The 17,351-nt window shown below is 49.1% G+C and overlaps 1 long non-coding RNA gene across 1 annotated transcript; it reads right to left on the minus strand.

Moving 5' to 3' along the window:
* Positions 1 to 11,610: 11,610 nt before the first annotated feature.
* Positions 11,611 to 17,347, minus strand: LOC143767978 (uncharacterized). Its single transcript, XR_013213776.1, has 2 exons — positions 17,270 to 17,347; positions 11,611 to 12,809 (listed from the first exon to the last, which is right to left on the minus strand). It is a non-coding gene; the product is annotated as an uncharacterized LOC143767978 (long non-coding RNA).
* Positions 17,348 to 17,351: the final 4 nt, after the last annotated feature.

Below are 17,351 nucleotides of genomic sequence, written 5' to 3' on the forward strand. Positions count from 1 at the left end.
TCTGCCAGAGTGGTAAAGCCAGTGACTGAGGGTAGATATTAATAGCCTAGAGAGGGTCCATGGTTATTGGCCCCCCCTGGCTACAAACATCTGCCCCCAGCCACCCCAGAAAAGGCACATCTGGAAGATGCGCCTATTCTGGCACTTGGCCACTCTCTTCCCACTCCCGTGTAGCAGTGGGATATGGGGTAATGAAGGGTTAATGTCACCTTGCTATTGTAAGGTGACATTAAGCCAGATTAATAATGGAGAGGCGTCAATTATGACACCTATCCATTATTAATCCAATTGTCTGAAAGGGTTAAAAAACACACACACATTATTAAAAATTATTTTAATGAAATAAACACACAGGTTGTTTTAGTATTTTATTGCTCTCTCAATCCATCTGAAGACCCTCGCTTGGCAAAATAATAAACCATCAATATACATACCCTCTGATGACCTGTCACGTCCCACGAAGTAAATCCATCTGAAGGGGTTAAATCATTTTACAGGCAGGAGCTGCGCTAAAGCACTCTCTCGTGTCTGTAAAAACCCCGGGTGCTGAAAGGAAAGTTGAGTGATCTGTACTTACATTGAGTTGTGGTGAGGCGCTCTCTGGTGGATGAACTCATATGAACTCGAGCGTGGGAACTTTTCCAAGGCTCCAGTTCATGAGAACATCCACCAGAGGGCGCCTCACCGTAACTCAATGTAAGTACAGATCACCCAGCTTTCCTTTCAGCGCCCGGGGATTACAGACACGAGAGAGTGCTTTAGCGCAGCTCCTGCCTGTAAAATGATTTAACCCCTTCAGATGGATTTACTTCGTGGGACGTGACAGGTCATCAGAGGGTATGTATATTGATGGTTTATTATTTTGCCAAGCGAGGGTCTTCAGATGGATTGAGAGAGCAATAAAATACTAAAACAACCTGTGTGTTTATTTCATTAAAATATTTTTTAATAATGTGTGTGTTTTTTAACCCTTTCAGACAATTGGATTAATAATGGATAGGTGTCATAATTGACGCCTCTCCATTATTAATCTGGCTTAATGTCACCTTACAATAGCAAGGTGACATTAACCCTTCATTACCCCATATCCCACCGCTACACGGGAGTGGGAAGAGAGAGGCCAAGTGCCAGAATAGGCGCATCTTCCAGATGTGCCTTTTCTGGGGTGGCTGGGGGCAGATGTTTGTAGCCAGGGGGGGGTCAATAACCATGGACCCTCTCCTGGCTATTAATATCTGCCCTCAGTCACTGGCTTTACCACTCTGGCGGAGAAAATTGCGCGGGAGCCCACGCCAATTTTTTCCGCCATTTAACCCTTTATTTTAGCAGCTACAGCGCCCAAATTTTGCACATACACACTACTAACATTAGTAGTGTGGAATATGCAAAAAAAAAGGGGATACGAGATGGTTTACTGTATGTAAACCATGTCTCATATCATGTCGTTTTTGTGAAGGAGAAATGAAAAGCCAGCAATTGAATTACCGGCTTTTCACTAACACCGCTGCGTATTTCTCGCAAGTCACACTGCTGGTCCATGTGGAATCCGTATTTTTCTCACCCCCATAGACTTTCATTGGCATTTTTTTTGCGCAATACGCTGACAAACGCAGCATGCTGCGATTTTCTACGGCCGTACAAGACCGTATATTACGGATGCGTAATATACGGCTGATAGGAGCAGCGCCATAGAGAATAATTGGGCCGTGTGTAATGCGTTTTTTACGGACGTATTTTCGGCGCTCATACGTCCGTAAAACTTGCTAGTGTGACGCCGGCCTTATACTCACCTAGGGGGCGGTCCGGTGTTATGTTTGGCGCTGGTCTTCATCCGGCGCAGTCCTTCCCGTGGATGATGTGTTCTACATCATCCACACAACCTCCCTCATCACGCTTCTGTGCAGGAACACATCTCTGCTGAGAACAAAGCAAAGTACTGCAACGGGCAGAAAGAAGGGGGCTTGCACAGGGGCGCGATGGAAGACACCGTGTGGATGACATAGGACGCGTCATCGACTCAAAGAAAGAAGGACGGTGATAGAGGAGGAGAAGGCCCCGGATTAAGACTAGCGAAGCCCATTGAATGAGGCTAGGCAAGTCTAATATGCCACTATCTTAAGGGCATACAGATAGTGGTTGTGCTTTATAAAATGCTGTATATGAGGGTATACAGGCAGTGGGCCTACTATTTATACACAGTATGCTGTATATAAGGGCATATAGATAGTGGTCGTACTATACATACACTGCATTCTAGAATGCTGTATATAAGGTCATATAGTGGTCGTACTATACAGTATATACACAGCATTCTAGATGACTGAATACCCTGTAGTAAGTAAACGGCTATACTGCAAGAAAATAAAGGGTTCTTAGTTAACACATTTTTTGGGCGACTGAGAAAGGAGTCCGAAAAGTGCGTCGGGGTGGACGCGCTGCTGTGAATGTCAGTGGCTATATCTATGACGGTTCTCTTAAGGTAATTTTACCTAAATAGTTTTATCTGAGCATGGTCTCATAGAAGGGTATATTACCCTAAGGCTAGGGTCACATTGCGTTTAGGGCAGTCCGTTTAGCGCATAGCGCTACGGACTGCGCTAACGCAATGTCCCAAAAGGGATCGCGTTAGCCGATCCCGCTAGCGCAGATCCCTGATCTGCGCAAGCGAGGAACGGACCGCGAACGCTGCAAGCAGCGTTCGCGGTCCGTCACTCAAATGACGACATCGCTAGCGCACGCCCAACGTGGGCGTGCGCTAGCGATGCGTTCGCCATTACAGGCAATGGCGGCGTTAACGGACTACGTTACACCGCGTTATGCCGCGGTGTAACGTAGTCCGTTAAACGCAATCACATAACGCAATGTGACCCTAGCCTTAGGCCGGCGTCACACTCAGCGTATGAAAATACGGTCCGTTTTTTACGGCCGTAATACGCAGAAATGTCCCCAAAAGTGATCCGTATGTCATCCGTAGGCAGGGTGTGGCAGCGTATTTTGCGCATGGCATCCTCCGTATGTAATCCGTATGGCATCCGTATTGCAAGATTTTCTCGCAGGCTTGCAAAACGGACATACAATGGATCCATGGGCTCAAAAATTTGTTCAAACATATATATATGCAGAAAAGCCGGTAATTCAATTGCCGACCTTTGATATCTCCTTCCAAAACCCGACATGATATGAGATATGGTTTACATACAGTAAATCATCTCATATCCCTTCTTTTATTACATTCCTCTTTAGTAATGTTAGAAGTGTATGTGTGTAAAATTTGGTATCTCTATTAAATTAAAGGGTTAAATCGCGGAAAAAATTGGCGTGGGCTCCCGCGTAATTTTCTCCGCCAGACTGGGAAAGCCAGTGACTGAGGGCAGATATTAATAGCCTGGAAAGGGTCCATGGTTATTGCCCCCCGGGCTAAAAACATCTGTCTCCAGCCACCCCTGGAAGATGCGCCTATTCTGGCATTTGGCCACTCTCTTCCCACTCCCATGTAGTGGTGGGATATGGGGTAACGAACGGTTAATGTCACCTTGCTATTGTAAGGTGACATTAAGCCAGATTAATAATGGAGAGGCGTCTTCCAGATGTGCCTTTTCTGGGGTGGCTGGGGGCAGATGTTTTTAGCCAGGGGGGGCAATATTGTGGCAGTCCCACAGGCTAAAAACCATCAGGTCTCAGCCATCCCAGAAATGGCGCATCTTATAGATGTGCCAATTCTGGCACTTAGCCTCGCTCTTCCCACTTGCCCTGTAGCAGTGGGGTTCGTATTTGTTGGGTTGATGTCACCTTTTTATTGTCAAGTAATATCAAGCCCACAGGTTAGTAATGGAGAGGCATCTATCAGACATCTCTCCATTACTAAGCTGGCCTAATGTCACCTTACAATACAAAGGTGACATTAACCCCTTATTACCCCATATGCCACCGCAACAGGGCAGTGAGAAGACGGGCTGAGTGCCAGAATTGGCGCATCTTACAGATGCACCTTTTCTGGGGTGGCAATAACCATGGTCCCTCTCTAGGCTATAATATCTGTCCTCAGTCACTGGCTTCCCTCTGTGGCACAGAAAATTGTGCGGGACCCCACGCCAGTTTTTTTAGTGAAAACATTTTTAGTAAATACATGCAGGTCCCAAATTTTACACACACATAATACTAACTGTATTAGTCACTGACCTATATAAATCTAACCGTTCTGCAATGGTTTACTGTATGTAAACCATGTCTCCTATCCTGTCAGCTTCTGCAATGATTTGACAGAAGCCGACAGATTAACTATTTGGAAGTATTGTAAGCTGTCAGTGTGATTTTACTGTACACTGCACCTGAATTGCAAGCCTTTCAAAGGACACCGTTGCGTATTTCTCGCAAGTCACACTGATCGCTGGTGTGGTGAGTTTTTCTTGCACAAAAATAGCCTTTCATTCAGCGAGTCTCGGCTGATGTACGGTGCAAATCACAGCATACTGCAATTTCACTCGCACATATAATACGGCCGCGAAAAAAAAAATAAAAGTGATGGGAGTTGCCCAATAGATGGTCCAAGTGCTATGCGATTTTTTTTCTCGCATAGCACTCATCCGTATTCCTCTCTAGTGTAACTCCAGCCTTAATGGGAAAATCATTCAAAATTTGAAAATTTCTATTTTTTAAAATTTGTAACATTTCTGATATTTTTACAAAATAAAGCAAAACATATTAACCCAAGTTTACCATTATCATAAAGTCTAATATGTCAGAAAAAAAAAATCTCAAAATCAATGGGATATGTTGAAGCATTCCAGAGTTACTACATAAAGTGACATGGTCAGATTTTAACCCCTTCCCGACCTTTGACGCCACGAAAGTCGGTGCCAATCCGACCTGTGACGCCTATGTGGCGTCATGGAATGATCGCTTCCCTGCAGATCGGGTGAAAGAGTTAACTCCAATTTCACCCGATCTGCAGGGACAGGGGGAGTGGTGCTTCAGCCCAGGGGGGGGGGGGGGGTGGCTTCACCCCCTCGTGGCTACGATCGCTCTGATTGGCTATTGAAAGTGAAACAGCCAATCAGAGCGATTTGTAATATTTCACTATGAAAACTGGTGAAATATTACAATCAAGCCATGGCCGATGCTGCAATATCATCGGCCATGGCTGGAAAACCTAATCTGTCCCCCCCCACAGATCTCCTCCCCAGTTCTTCGTTATGTGGTCCGCCCCCCTAGGTCGTCCTGCCCGCTCCCCCCGTGCTCAGATCCCCCCCCCCCATGCTCAGATCACCCCCCCCTCATACTTATCGAGCCTCCGGGCGTCCGTCCGTCTTCTCCATGGGCGCCGCCATCTTCCAAAATGGCGGGCGCATGCGCAGTGCGCCCACCGAATCTGCCGGCCGGCAGATTCGTTCCAGGTATAATTTGATCACTGCGATATAACCTATCACAGTGATCAAAATAAAAAAAAAATAGTAAATGACCCCCCCCCCCCCCCTTATGACCCCCATAGGTAGGGACAATAATAAAAAAAAAGAAAATATTTTTTTTTCTTTTTCCACTAGGGTTAGGGTTAGAACTAGGGTTAGGGTTAGGGGTAGGGTTAGGGCATGTGCACACAGTGGGGATTTGGCTGCGGATCCGCAGCGGATTGGCCGCGGATCCGCAACGGATTGGCCGCTGCGAATTCGTAGCAGTTTTCCATCAGGTTTACAGTACCATGTACACCTATGGAAAACCAAATCCGCTGTGCCTATGATGCGGAAAATACCGTGCGGAAACGCTGTGTTGTATTTTCCGCAGCATGTCAATTTTGTGCGGATTCTGCAGCGTTTTACACCTGTTCCTCAATAGGAGTCCGCAGGTGAAATCCACACAAAAAAACACTGGAAATCCGCGGGTAAAACGCAGTGCCTTTTACCTGCGGATTTTTCAAAAATGGTGCGGAAAAATCTCACACGAATCCGCAACGTGGGCACATAGCCTTAGGGTTAGGGTTGGAACTAGAGTTAGGGTTGGAATTAGGGCTAGGGTTGGAAATAGGGTTAAGATTAGGCTTGTGGTTAGGGTTAGGGGTGTGTTGGGGTTACAGTTGTGGTTAGGGTTGGGATTAGGGTTAGGATTGGGAATAGGGTTACGGGTGTGTTGGGGTTAGGGTTGTGGTTAGGGCTGTGAGGGGGTTTGGGTTGCGATTAGGGTTATGGCTACAGTTGGGATTAGGGTTAGGGGTGTGTTGGGGTTAGTGTTGAAGTTAGAATTGAGGGGTTTCCACTGTTTAGGCACATAAGGGGTCTCCAAGCGCAACATGGTGCCGCCATTGATTCCAGCCAATCTTGCGTTCAAAAAGTCAAATGATGCTCCCTCCCTTCCAAGCCCCGACGTGCGCCCAAACAGTGGTTTACCCCCACATATGGGGTACCAGCGTACTCAGGACAAACTGGGCAACTGTTGGGGTCCAATTTCTCCTGTTACCCTTGTGAAAATAAAAAATTGCTTGCTAAAACAACTTTTTTGAGGAAAGAAAAATGATTTTTTATTTTCACGGCTCTGCGTTGTAAACTTCTGTGAAGCACTTGGGGGTTGAACGTGCTCACCACACATCTAGATAAGTTCCTTGGGGGGTCTAGTTTCCAAAATGGGGTCACTTGTGGGGGGTTTCTACTCTATAGGCACATCAGGGGCTCTGCAAATGCAACGTGACGCCCGCAGACCATTCCATCAGTCTGCATTTCAAATGTCACTACTTCCCTTCCGAGCCCTGACGTGCGCCCAAACAGTGGTTTACCCCCACATATGGGGTATCAGCATACTCACAACAAACTGGGCAACAAATATTGGGGTCCAATTTCTCCTGTTACCCTTGTGAAAATAAAAAATTGCTTGCTAAAACATCTTTTTTGAGGAAAGAAAAATGATTTTTTATTTTCACGGCTCTGCGTTGTAAATTTCTGTGAAGCACTTTGGGGTTGAACGTGCTCACCACACATCTAGATAAGTTCCTTCGGGGGTCTAATTTCCAAAATGGGGTCACTTGTGGGGGGTTTCTAGTGTTTAGGCACATCCAGGGCTCTGCAAACATAACATGATGCCCGCAGACCATTCCATCAAAGTCTGCATTCTAAATCGTCACTACTTCCCTTCAAAGCCCCGGCAGGTGCCCAAACAGTGGTTTACCCCCACATATGGGGTATCAGCGTACTCAGGAGAAACTGTACAACAACTTTTGGGGTCAAATTTCTCCTGTTACCCTTGGGAAAATAAAAAATTGTGGGCTAAAAAATCATTTTTGAGAAAAGAAAAATTATTTTTTATTTTCATGGCTCTGCGTTGTAAACTTCTGTGAAGCACCAGGGGGATTTAAGTGCTCACTATGCATCTATATAAGTTCCTTGGGGGGTCTAGTTTCCAAAATGGGGTCACTTGTAGGGGAGCTCCAATGTTTAGGCACACAGGGGCTCTCCAAACGCGACATGGTGTCCGCTAACGATTGGAGCTAATTTTCCATTCAAAAAGTCAAATGGCGCGCCTTCCCTTCCGAGCCCTGCCGTGCGCCCAAACAGTGGTTTACCCCCACATATGAGGTATCAGCGTACTCAGGACAAATTGGACAACAACTTTCGTGGTCCAGTTTCTCCTTTTACCCTTGGGAAAATAAAAAAATTGTTGCTAAAAGATCATTTTTGTGACTAAAAAGTTAAATTTTCATTTTTTCCTTCCATGTTGCTTCTGCTGCTGTGAAACACCTGAAGGGTTAATAAACTTCTTGAATGTGGTTTTGAGCACCTTGAGGGGTGTAGTTCTTAGAATGGTGTCACTTTTGGGTATTTTCAGCCATATAGAACCCTCAAACTGACTTCAAATGTGAGGTGGTCCCTAAAAAAAATGGTCTTGTAAATTTTGTTGTAAAAATGAGAAATCACTGGTCAAATTTTAACCCTTATAACTTCCTAGCAAAAAAAAAAAAAAATTTGTTGTTTCCAAAATTGTGCTGATGTAAAGTAGACATGTGGGAAATGTTATTTATTAACTATTTTGTGTCACATAACTCTCTGGTTTAACAGAATAAAAATTCAAAATGGGAGAAATTGTGAAATTTAACATTTTCGCCAAATTTCCGTTTTTTTTTCACAAATAAACTCAGAAATTATCGACCTAAATTTACCACTAACATGAAGCCCAATATGTCACGAAAAAACAATCTCAGAATCGCTAGGATCCGTTGAAGCGTTCCTGAGTTATTACCTCATAAAGGGACACTGGTCAGAATTGCAAAAAACGGCCAGGTCATTAAGGTCAAAATAGGCTGGGTTATGAAGGGGTTAAAAAATTGACCCCCGTCACTAAGGGGTTAAGTGCTTGTACAAGTGAACATTGTTTCAAAAGTGGTTTACCTGTATAAGGCTGGTTTCACACCAGCGTTCGGCAGCCTTCTACCTCCGTTAAGCCCCACCCACTGCTGCGCCTCTTCCTTCAGCTCCGCCTAAGTCTGCATGCGTCCCCTATCTAACATTGGGTACGCAGGCATGCCTCATTTTGACGATGCGCTGAACTGCGTCAAACGCAACATGTTGCATTTTGTTGCGGTCGACGCAGCGTTAAAACAACGCATGCGGAGGCATCCGCTTGGCCTGCGTACCCAATATTAAAGATAGGGTATGCAGGACGCATGCAGACATAGGCGGAAATGAAGGAAGAGGTGTGGCAGTGAGCGGGGCTTAGGCTACTTTCACACTAGTCCGTCGGTACGGGCCGTCGCAAATAGTCGGCCCGACGGACAGTGTGCTTTATGTAGAACAACGTGGGCAGCGGAGGCAGTTTTACAACGCATCCGTGGCCCATTGTAGGTTCTGGGGAGGAGGGGGCAGAATTTCAGCCGCGCATGTGCTGTTGAAAATGGCGGACTCGATGCACAAAAAACGTTACATGGAACTTTTTTTTGTGCCGACGGTCCACCAAAACCCGACGCATCCGTCGCATGACGGATGCGACGTGTGGCAATCCGTCCCAATGCGTCGCTAATGAAGGTCTATGGAGAGAAAACGCATCATGCAGGCAACTTTGCAGGATGCGTTTTTTTTCTCCAAAACGACGCATTGAGACGTGCGTCACATGATGCTAATGTGAAAGTAGCCTTAATGGAGGAAGAAGGCTGCCATCCGCAGCCCTGCCGAACGCTGGTGTGAAACCAGCCTAAGGCCGGCGTCACACTTGGCGTAAGACAATACGCCACGTATTATACGTCCGTACTACGGTCGTAATACGGAGAAATGTTCCCAAAATAGTGATCCGTATGTCATCCGTAGTCAGGGTGTGTCAGCGTATTTTGCGCATGGCATCCTCCGTACGTAATCCGTATGGCATCCGTACTGCGAGATTTTCGCGCAGCCTTGCAAAACCGACATCTAATGGATTTATGTGCTCAAATGTTAGGGAAAACATATATACAGTAATATATATATATATATATCATTGAGACACACATATATATATTCTGTATTTAGATTTCATTCTGCGCGATATCTGTGAAAAGTCGGTAATTCAATTGCCGGCTTTTCATTTCTCCTTCCCATACCCGACAGGATATGAGACATGGTTTACATACAGTAAATCATCTCATATCCCCTTTTTTTTTTTGCATATTCCACACTACTAATGTTAGTAGTGTGTGTGTGCAAAATTTCAGCGCTGTAGCTACTGAAATAAAGGGTTAAATGGCGGAAAAAATTGGCGTGGGCTCCCGCGCAATTTTCTCCGCCAGAATGGTAAAGCCAGTGACTGAGGGCAGATATTAATAGCCTAGAGAGGGTCCATGGTTATTGGCCCCCCCGTGGCTAAAAACATCTGCCCCCAGCCACCCCAGAAAAGGCACATCTGGAAGATGCGCCTATTCTGGCACTTGGCCACTCTCTTCCCACTCCCTGTAGCGGTGGGATATGGGGTAATGAAGGGTTAATGCCACCTTGCATAAGGTGACATTAAGTCAGGTTAATAATGGAGAGGCGTCAATTATGACACCTATCCATTATTAATCCAATTGTAGGAAAGGGTTAAAAAACACACACACACGATTTAAAAGTATTTTAATGAAATAAACACAGCGGTTGTTGTAATAATTTATTGTTCTCTCATTCCATTTCCAGGCCCTCGCTTGGCAAAATAATAAACGCACAAGATACATACCTTCTGATGTCAGATCACGTCCCACGAGGTAATCCATCTGAAGGGGTTAACTAATATTACAGGCACGAGCTGCGATAAACCACTCGCTGGTGCCTGTAATCCCCGAGTGCTGAAAGGAAAGCTGGATCTGTACTTACATTGAGTTGCGGTGATGCGCCCCTGCTGGATGTTCTCATGAACTGCAGCCTGGGAACTTTTTCCCACGCTCCAGGTCATATGAGGACATCCACCAGGGGGCGCATCACCGCGACTGAAGGAAATGTAGGTCAATGACCTACATTTCATTCATTCAACGGGGAATTACAAGCACGAGCACACAGCTGCATTAGCAGGGCTCCTGCCTGTAAGATTAGTTAACCCCTTCAGATTTATTACATCGTGGGAAGTGATCTGACATCAGAAGGAATGTATCTTGTGCGTTTATTATTTTGCCAAGCGAGGGCCTGGAAATGGAATGAGAGAACAATAAATTATTACAACAACCGCTGTGTTTATTTCATTAAAATACTTTTAAATCATGTATGTGTGTGTTTTTTAACCCTTTCAAACAATTGGATTAATAATGGATAGGTGTCATAATTGACACCTCTCCATTATTAATCTGGCTTAATGTCACCTTACAATAGCAAGGTGGCATTAACCCTTCATTACCCCATATCCCACCGCTACAGGGAGTGGGAAGAGAGTGGCCAAGTGCCAGAATAGGCGCATCTTCCAGATGTGCCTTTTCTGGGGTGGCTGGGGGCAGATGTTTTTAGCCACGGGGGGGGCCAATAACCATGGACCCTCTCCTGGCTATTAATATCTGCCCTCAGTCACTGGCTTTACCATTCTGGCGGAGAAAATTGCGCGGGAGCCCACGCCAATTTTTTCCGCCATTTAACCCTTTATTTCAGCAGCTACAGCGCTGAAATTTTGCACATACACACTACTAACATTAGTAGTGTGGAATATGCAAAAAAAAAAGGGGATATGAGATGGTTTACTGTATGTAAACCATGTCTCATATCATGTCGGGTTTGTGCAGGAGAAATGAAAAGCCGGCAATTGAATTACCGACTTTTCACTAACACCGCTGCGTATTTCTCGCAAGTCACACTGCTGGTCCGTGTGGAATCCATATTTTTCTCGCCCCCATAGACTTTCATTGGCAAATTTTTTGCGCAATACGCTGACAAACGCAGCATGCTGCGATTTTGTACGGCCGTAGAAAGCCGTATAATACTGAACCGTAATATACGGCTAATAGGAGCAGCCCCATTGAGAATAATTGTGCCGTACGTAATGCGAGTTTTACGGACGTAGTTTCTGCGCTCTTACGTCCGTAAAACTCGCCAGTGTGACGCCGGCCTAAGGCTGTCATTATAGCACCTTCCATGTGTTACACAGATACATCATGGGCTTGTCCTGCCCTACGCATGAAATGAAAGGCGAAAATACAATGTGGAGACTTCATCAGAGCAATGTTTTATTTACATTCAGAACTGGTTTAAGAGGAACAAATTACCATTTCCCACAGAAATCTCAGACTTTTACTTATAGAAATACTGGATAAATATCACTTTAGCATTAGATATAGAAACATTTCTAATTTTATAAAACTGCATTTTTTTGCATTGAATAACTGTATGCCTTTGCTTGTTTCATTTTATGCATTTCTACAGTATTGTAAAACTGTAATATGCTGTTGGTGCATGCGGGCTGGACTGTCGGTTTGGTATGTGGCTCTGCCCACCCCCCCCCCCCCAAGCCTGCCTCCCGTGTCCCGGACCAGAGATCATAATACCGGCCTTGAATTGTGAAGGACACGGCAGCCGACCCTGAGAAACATCCAAGGTGGGAAAGCCCCATCATGTCGAAGAGAGTCTGCTAGATCCAGGCCTAGCAGACCAGTGCTGGTGGGTTCATGGATGCCAGGAGGGGGTTGGCCTAAAGGAAGGTCTCGTCTTTTCCTGGCGGGTCGGAGAGTTGTCCCGTCGTTTTTTTGGACAGAACATTTCCAAAACAACCAAAATTGAACAGCAGATCTCTTGGGAGGCAGACTTTAGTCCTCTGTTGCAGAAGCGAAGTACTCTTAAACTGATAGGTGCAGAGTAGGAAGCACTAGAAAGTTGGCGTGCATGATTGTTCAGGGCACTGGCGGTGTGGACCGGCCACCAGAGAAGGCCTAGACCGAAGCCTGGATATTTTAAGAGCAGGGTCACAGGAGCCTCTGGAAAACATGGAGGCTGCATGAATAGGAAGGTTTCCGCAGGAGATGTCCATATTGCTCAGGGGCAAACTAGGACATATTTGTCCTGTCCATTTTTTTTTTTTTTTTTTAAAGTAGCCCCCTCACTGCCTGGTAGGATATATGTGTCCTGAAGATCACACATCATTCTTCACAGGCCGATGATGAAGATGGGCATGGAATAACGTGGACGCAGACCTTTCGGCGGCTGGCGCATAACGGATTCGTCTTCCCTCCCTACTCTATCTGGCTCTGGGGGGGGGCGAGAGGGTAGGAGGATTTGTGGCATGGTCTGTACTCTGGGGAACCACAAACACTCTTGATGTGTTAGGGCCTTGCCTCATAGACCACAGATGATACGGTAGTGACAATTCTAGGTGGGAGATTAGAGTGACAATTCCACTGTCGCCCTCAAAAGCCGTATCTGAAAAAAAAAATTAAAAAGAAAAAAGGAAAATCGTTAATAAAAAAACCCCCAAAACCCAAGTCAGAAACAGGGCTGGGTGGTCCAGACCCATGTCTGCCTCCTACTGACATTAAGCTAAAAAGGATTAGCTTTGTGCCAGTTGGTGGTGTAGCCTACTCTACAGGGAAATACCTACATTTTTTTTTTTGCATAGCATAAGCAGCATACACTCATATTTTTTTGTGTACCCCACAGCATTAGCCCCCCCCAACATCAACCAGAGGGCCACACAGCATAACCTCGCTCCCCCAGTCAGAAACCTCCATCTCACATTAACCAGCGGACCCCACAGGATAAATCCAAAGCCATTCCCTCCCCTCCAGCGTAAATCCAAATATGACACCCCCTGCCCCAACCATAAATCCCATCAGACACCCCCCCCCCCCAATCGAACGCCACCCCAGCTTAAACCCCCCCATCGGACGTCCAACCCCCATCGGACGTCCAACCCCCACAAACCCCCATCGGACGTCCAACCCCCACAAACCCCCATCGGACGTCCAACCCCCACAAACCCCCATCGGACGTCCAACCCCCACAAACCCCCATCGGACGTCCAACCCCCACAAACCCCCATCGGATGCGGACCCCCCACCCAGCACAAACCCCCGGATGCAGACCCCCCACCCAGCACAAACCCCCAGATGCAGACCCCCCACCCAGCACAAACCCCCAGATGCAGACCCCCCACCCAGCACAAACCCCCAGATGCAGACCCCCCACCTAGCAAAAACCCCCATCGGATGTGGACCCCCCCACCCAGCACACCCCCCCCCCTTCGGCCGTCCAACCCCCACAAACCCCCATCGGACGTCCAATCCCCACAAACCCCCATCGGACGTCCAACCCCCACCGGACGCGGAAGCCCCCACCCAGCACACACCCCCAGATGCAGACCCCCCACCCAGCACAAACCCCCATCAGACGTGGACCCCCCCACCCAGCACACACCCCCTTCGGACGTCCAACCCCCACAAACCCCCATCGGACGTCCAACCCCCCCACCCAGCACAACCCCCCTTCGGAGGTCCACCTCTCCACCCAGCTTAAACCCTCTTCAGCCCCCCCAAACCCAACCCATAAGCAGGTCACCCCCCAATAAAAGGGATCCCCCAGTAAGCAGCAGGTCGCCCCCCAATAAAAGGGTTCCTATTGGTTGGCCAGTACACTTCCAGGGATAAAAGAGATTAAAGCAGGACTAATGTCTGTCCTATATTTAGAAAAAAGAGAAGCAGAAAGGAATAAAGAGTGTTCATTAGAATCCTTATTGTCGACAGGGGAAATTCAAGAGATAATGAGGTCCTTTGTTAATTCAGATTGGTATTTGTTAGAAGACTTAAGTGGTAGTTTGGATAAATTAAAATTTGTCACATGATAAATGCATCAGATGTTGTATGTTCTGGATTTGATTGTCGGATTCCAATCATTGAAGCTGGTTAGATGTGGACATTAGGGGATATGTTAATACTATTTGTGTTACAAAGATTAACGATTGTTTTGTTTCTGTGTAATAATTTAAAGCAACACTTGCAATATGTATTGTGCTTATTTGTTTAAAAAAAAAAAAAAAACAACCAATAAAAATGATGTTTTAAAAAAAAAAAAAAAAAAAAAAGGGTTCCATCCGTAAGCAGCAGGTCGTCCCCAAATCCCACCACGGGATCCCCCCAATAGCCAGCAGCAGGTCGCCTCCACACACTCCACGACAAGCAGGTCGCCTCCACACACTCCACGACAAGCAGGTCGCCTCCACACACTCCACGACAAGCAGGTCGCCTCCACACACTCCACGACAAGCAGGTCGCCTCCACACACTCCACGACAAGCAGGTCGCCTCCACACACTCCACAACAAGCAGGTCGCCTCCACACACTCCACGACAAGCAGGTCGCCTCCACACACTCCACGACAAGCAGGTCGCCTCCACACACTCCACGACAAGCAGGTCGCCTCCACACACTCCACGACAAGCAGGTCGCCTCCACACACTCCACGACAAGCAGGTCGCCTCCACACACTCCACGACAAGCAGGTCGCCTCCACACACTCCACGACAAGCAGGTCGCCTCCACACACTCCACGACAAGCAGGTCGCACCCCACAAGCAGGTTGCCCTCAAATCTCACCACAGGGGTCCCCCCCCAATAGCCTGCAGCAGGTCACCCCTCACATGCAGGTCGCCTCCCCACATCCCACCACAAGCAGGTCACCCCCACATCGCACCACAGGGGTCCCCCAATAGCTTGCAGCAGGTCTCCCCCCACATCCCACCACAAGGGTCCCCCCCAATAGACAGCAGGTCACGCCCTCCCAAAACCTGACCACAAGCATGTCGCCCTCAAACCCCACCACCAGGGTCTCCCCAATAGCCAGCAGCAGGTCGCCCCCACTAAAAGGGGTCCACCCCGTAAGCAGCACGTCAACTCCAAACCCCACCACAGGGGTCCCCCCAATAGCCAGCAGGTCACCCCCAAACCCCACCACAGGGGCCCATCAATAGCCATCAGCAGGTCAACCCTCCACAAGCAGGTCGCCTCCCCAAACCCAACCATAAGCAGGTCACCCTCACTAAAAGGGGTCCCCCGCAAGCAGGTCGCCCCCAAATCACACCACAGGGGTCCCGCCATAGGGGTCACCCCAATAGCCAGCAGCAGGTCTCCCCCCCCCCCCACAAGCAGGTTTCCCCCACTAAAATGGGTCACCCCCAATAGCCTGCAGCAGGTTGCCCCCCTCACATAAGCAGGTCGCCTACCACAGGGGTCCACCACAACAGCCAGCAGCAGTCCCCCCCACAAAATCCCACAATAGCCAGCAGCAACAGCCCCCACCAAAATTCCACCACAGGGGTTCCCTCCAAAATCCCACCACAGGGGTCTCCCACAATAGCCAGCAGCAGCGGAGCCCCCCCAAAATCCCACCGCAGGGGTCCCCCACAATAGCCAGCAGCAGCGGAGCCCCCCCCAAAAAATCCCACCGCAGGGGTCCCCCACAATAGCCAGCAGCAGCAGAGCCCCCCCAAAATCCCACTGCAGGGGTCCCCCACAATAGCCAGCAGCAGCGGAGCCCCCCCCAAAAAAATCCCACCGCAGCGGTCCCCCACAATAGCCAGCAGCAGCGGAGCCCCCCAAAATCCCACTGCAGGGGTCCCCCACAATAGCCAGCAGCAGCAGAGCCCCCCCAAAAAAATCCCACCGCAGGGGTCCCCCACAATAGCCAGCAGCAGCGGAGCCCCCCAAAATCCCACCGCAGGGGTCCCCCACAACAGCCAGCAGCAGCGGAGCCCCCCCAAATCCCACCTCAGGGGTCCCCCACAATAGCCAGCAGCAGCGGAGCCCCCAAAATCCCACTGCAGGGGTCCCCCACAATAGCCAGCAGCAGCGGAGCCCCCAAAATCCCACTGCAGGGGTCCCCCACAACAGCCAGCAGCAGCGGAGCCCCCCCAAAAAAATCCCACCGCAGGGGTCCCCCACAATAGCCAGCAGCAGCGGAGCCCCCCAAAATCCCACTGCAGGGGTCCCCCCACAACAGCCAGCAGCAGCGGAGCCCCCCCAAAAAAATCCCACCGCAGGGGTCCCCCACAATAGCCAGCAGCAGCGGAGCCCCCCCCAAAATCCCACCGCAGGGGTCCCCCACAATAGCCAGCAGCAGCGGAGCCCCCCCAAAAAAAATCCCACCGCAGCGGTCCCCCACAATAGCCAGCAGCAGCGGAGCCCCCCAAAATCCCACTGCAGGGGTCCCCCACAATAGCCAGCAGCAGCGGAGCCCCCCCAAAAAAATCCCACCGCAGGGGTCCCCCACAATAGCCAGCAGCAGCGGAGCCCCCCAAAATCCCACCGCAGGGGTCCCCCACAACAGCCAGCAGCAGCGGAGCCCCCCCAAAAAAATCCCACCGCAGGGGTCCCCCACAATAGCCAGCAGCAGCGGAGCCCCCCCAAATCCCACCTCAGGGGTCCCCCACAATAGCCAGCAGCAGCGGAGCCCCCCAAAATCCCACTGCAGGGGTCCCCCACAATAGCCAGCAGCAGCGGAGCCCCCCCAAAAAAATCCCACCGCAGGGGTCCCCCACAATAGCCAGCAGCAGCGGAGCCCCCCCAAATCCCACCTCAGGGGTCCCCCACAATAGCCAGCAGCAGCGGAGCCCCCAAAATCCCACTGCAGGGGTCCCCCACAATAGCCAGCAGCAGCGGAGCCCCCAAAATCCCACTGCAGGGGTCCCCCACAACAGCCAGCAGCAGCGGAGCCCCCCCAAAAAAATCCCACCGCAGGGGTCCCCCACAATAGCCAGCAGCAGCGGAGCCCCCCCCAAAATCCCACCGCAGGGGTCCCCCACACAGACAAGTAGGTCGACCACCACAGGGCCTCCCCCCAATAGCGAATAGCGATCGGCAAGTAGCATTTTTCACCCTGAAACCACTGACCTCCATGGCGTCCACAAGCTGTCATGCTGCTTTCCTTTGCCGCCTCGGAGAACACGCCCCCTCCCGATAGGATACGCCCCCG

The sequence above is a fragment of the Ranitomeya variabilis genome, chromosome 4 (genome assembly GCF_051348905.1).
Source record: "Ranitomeya variabilis isolate aRanVar5 chromosome 4, aRanVar5.hap1, whole genome shotgun sequence".
NCBI lineage: Eukaryota > Metazoa > Chordata > Amphibia > Anura > Dendrobatidae > Ranitomeya > Ranitomeya variabilis.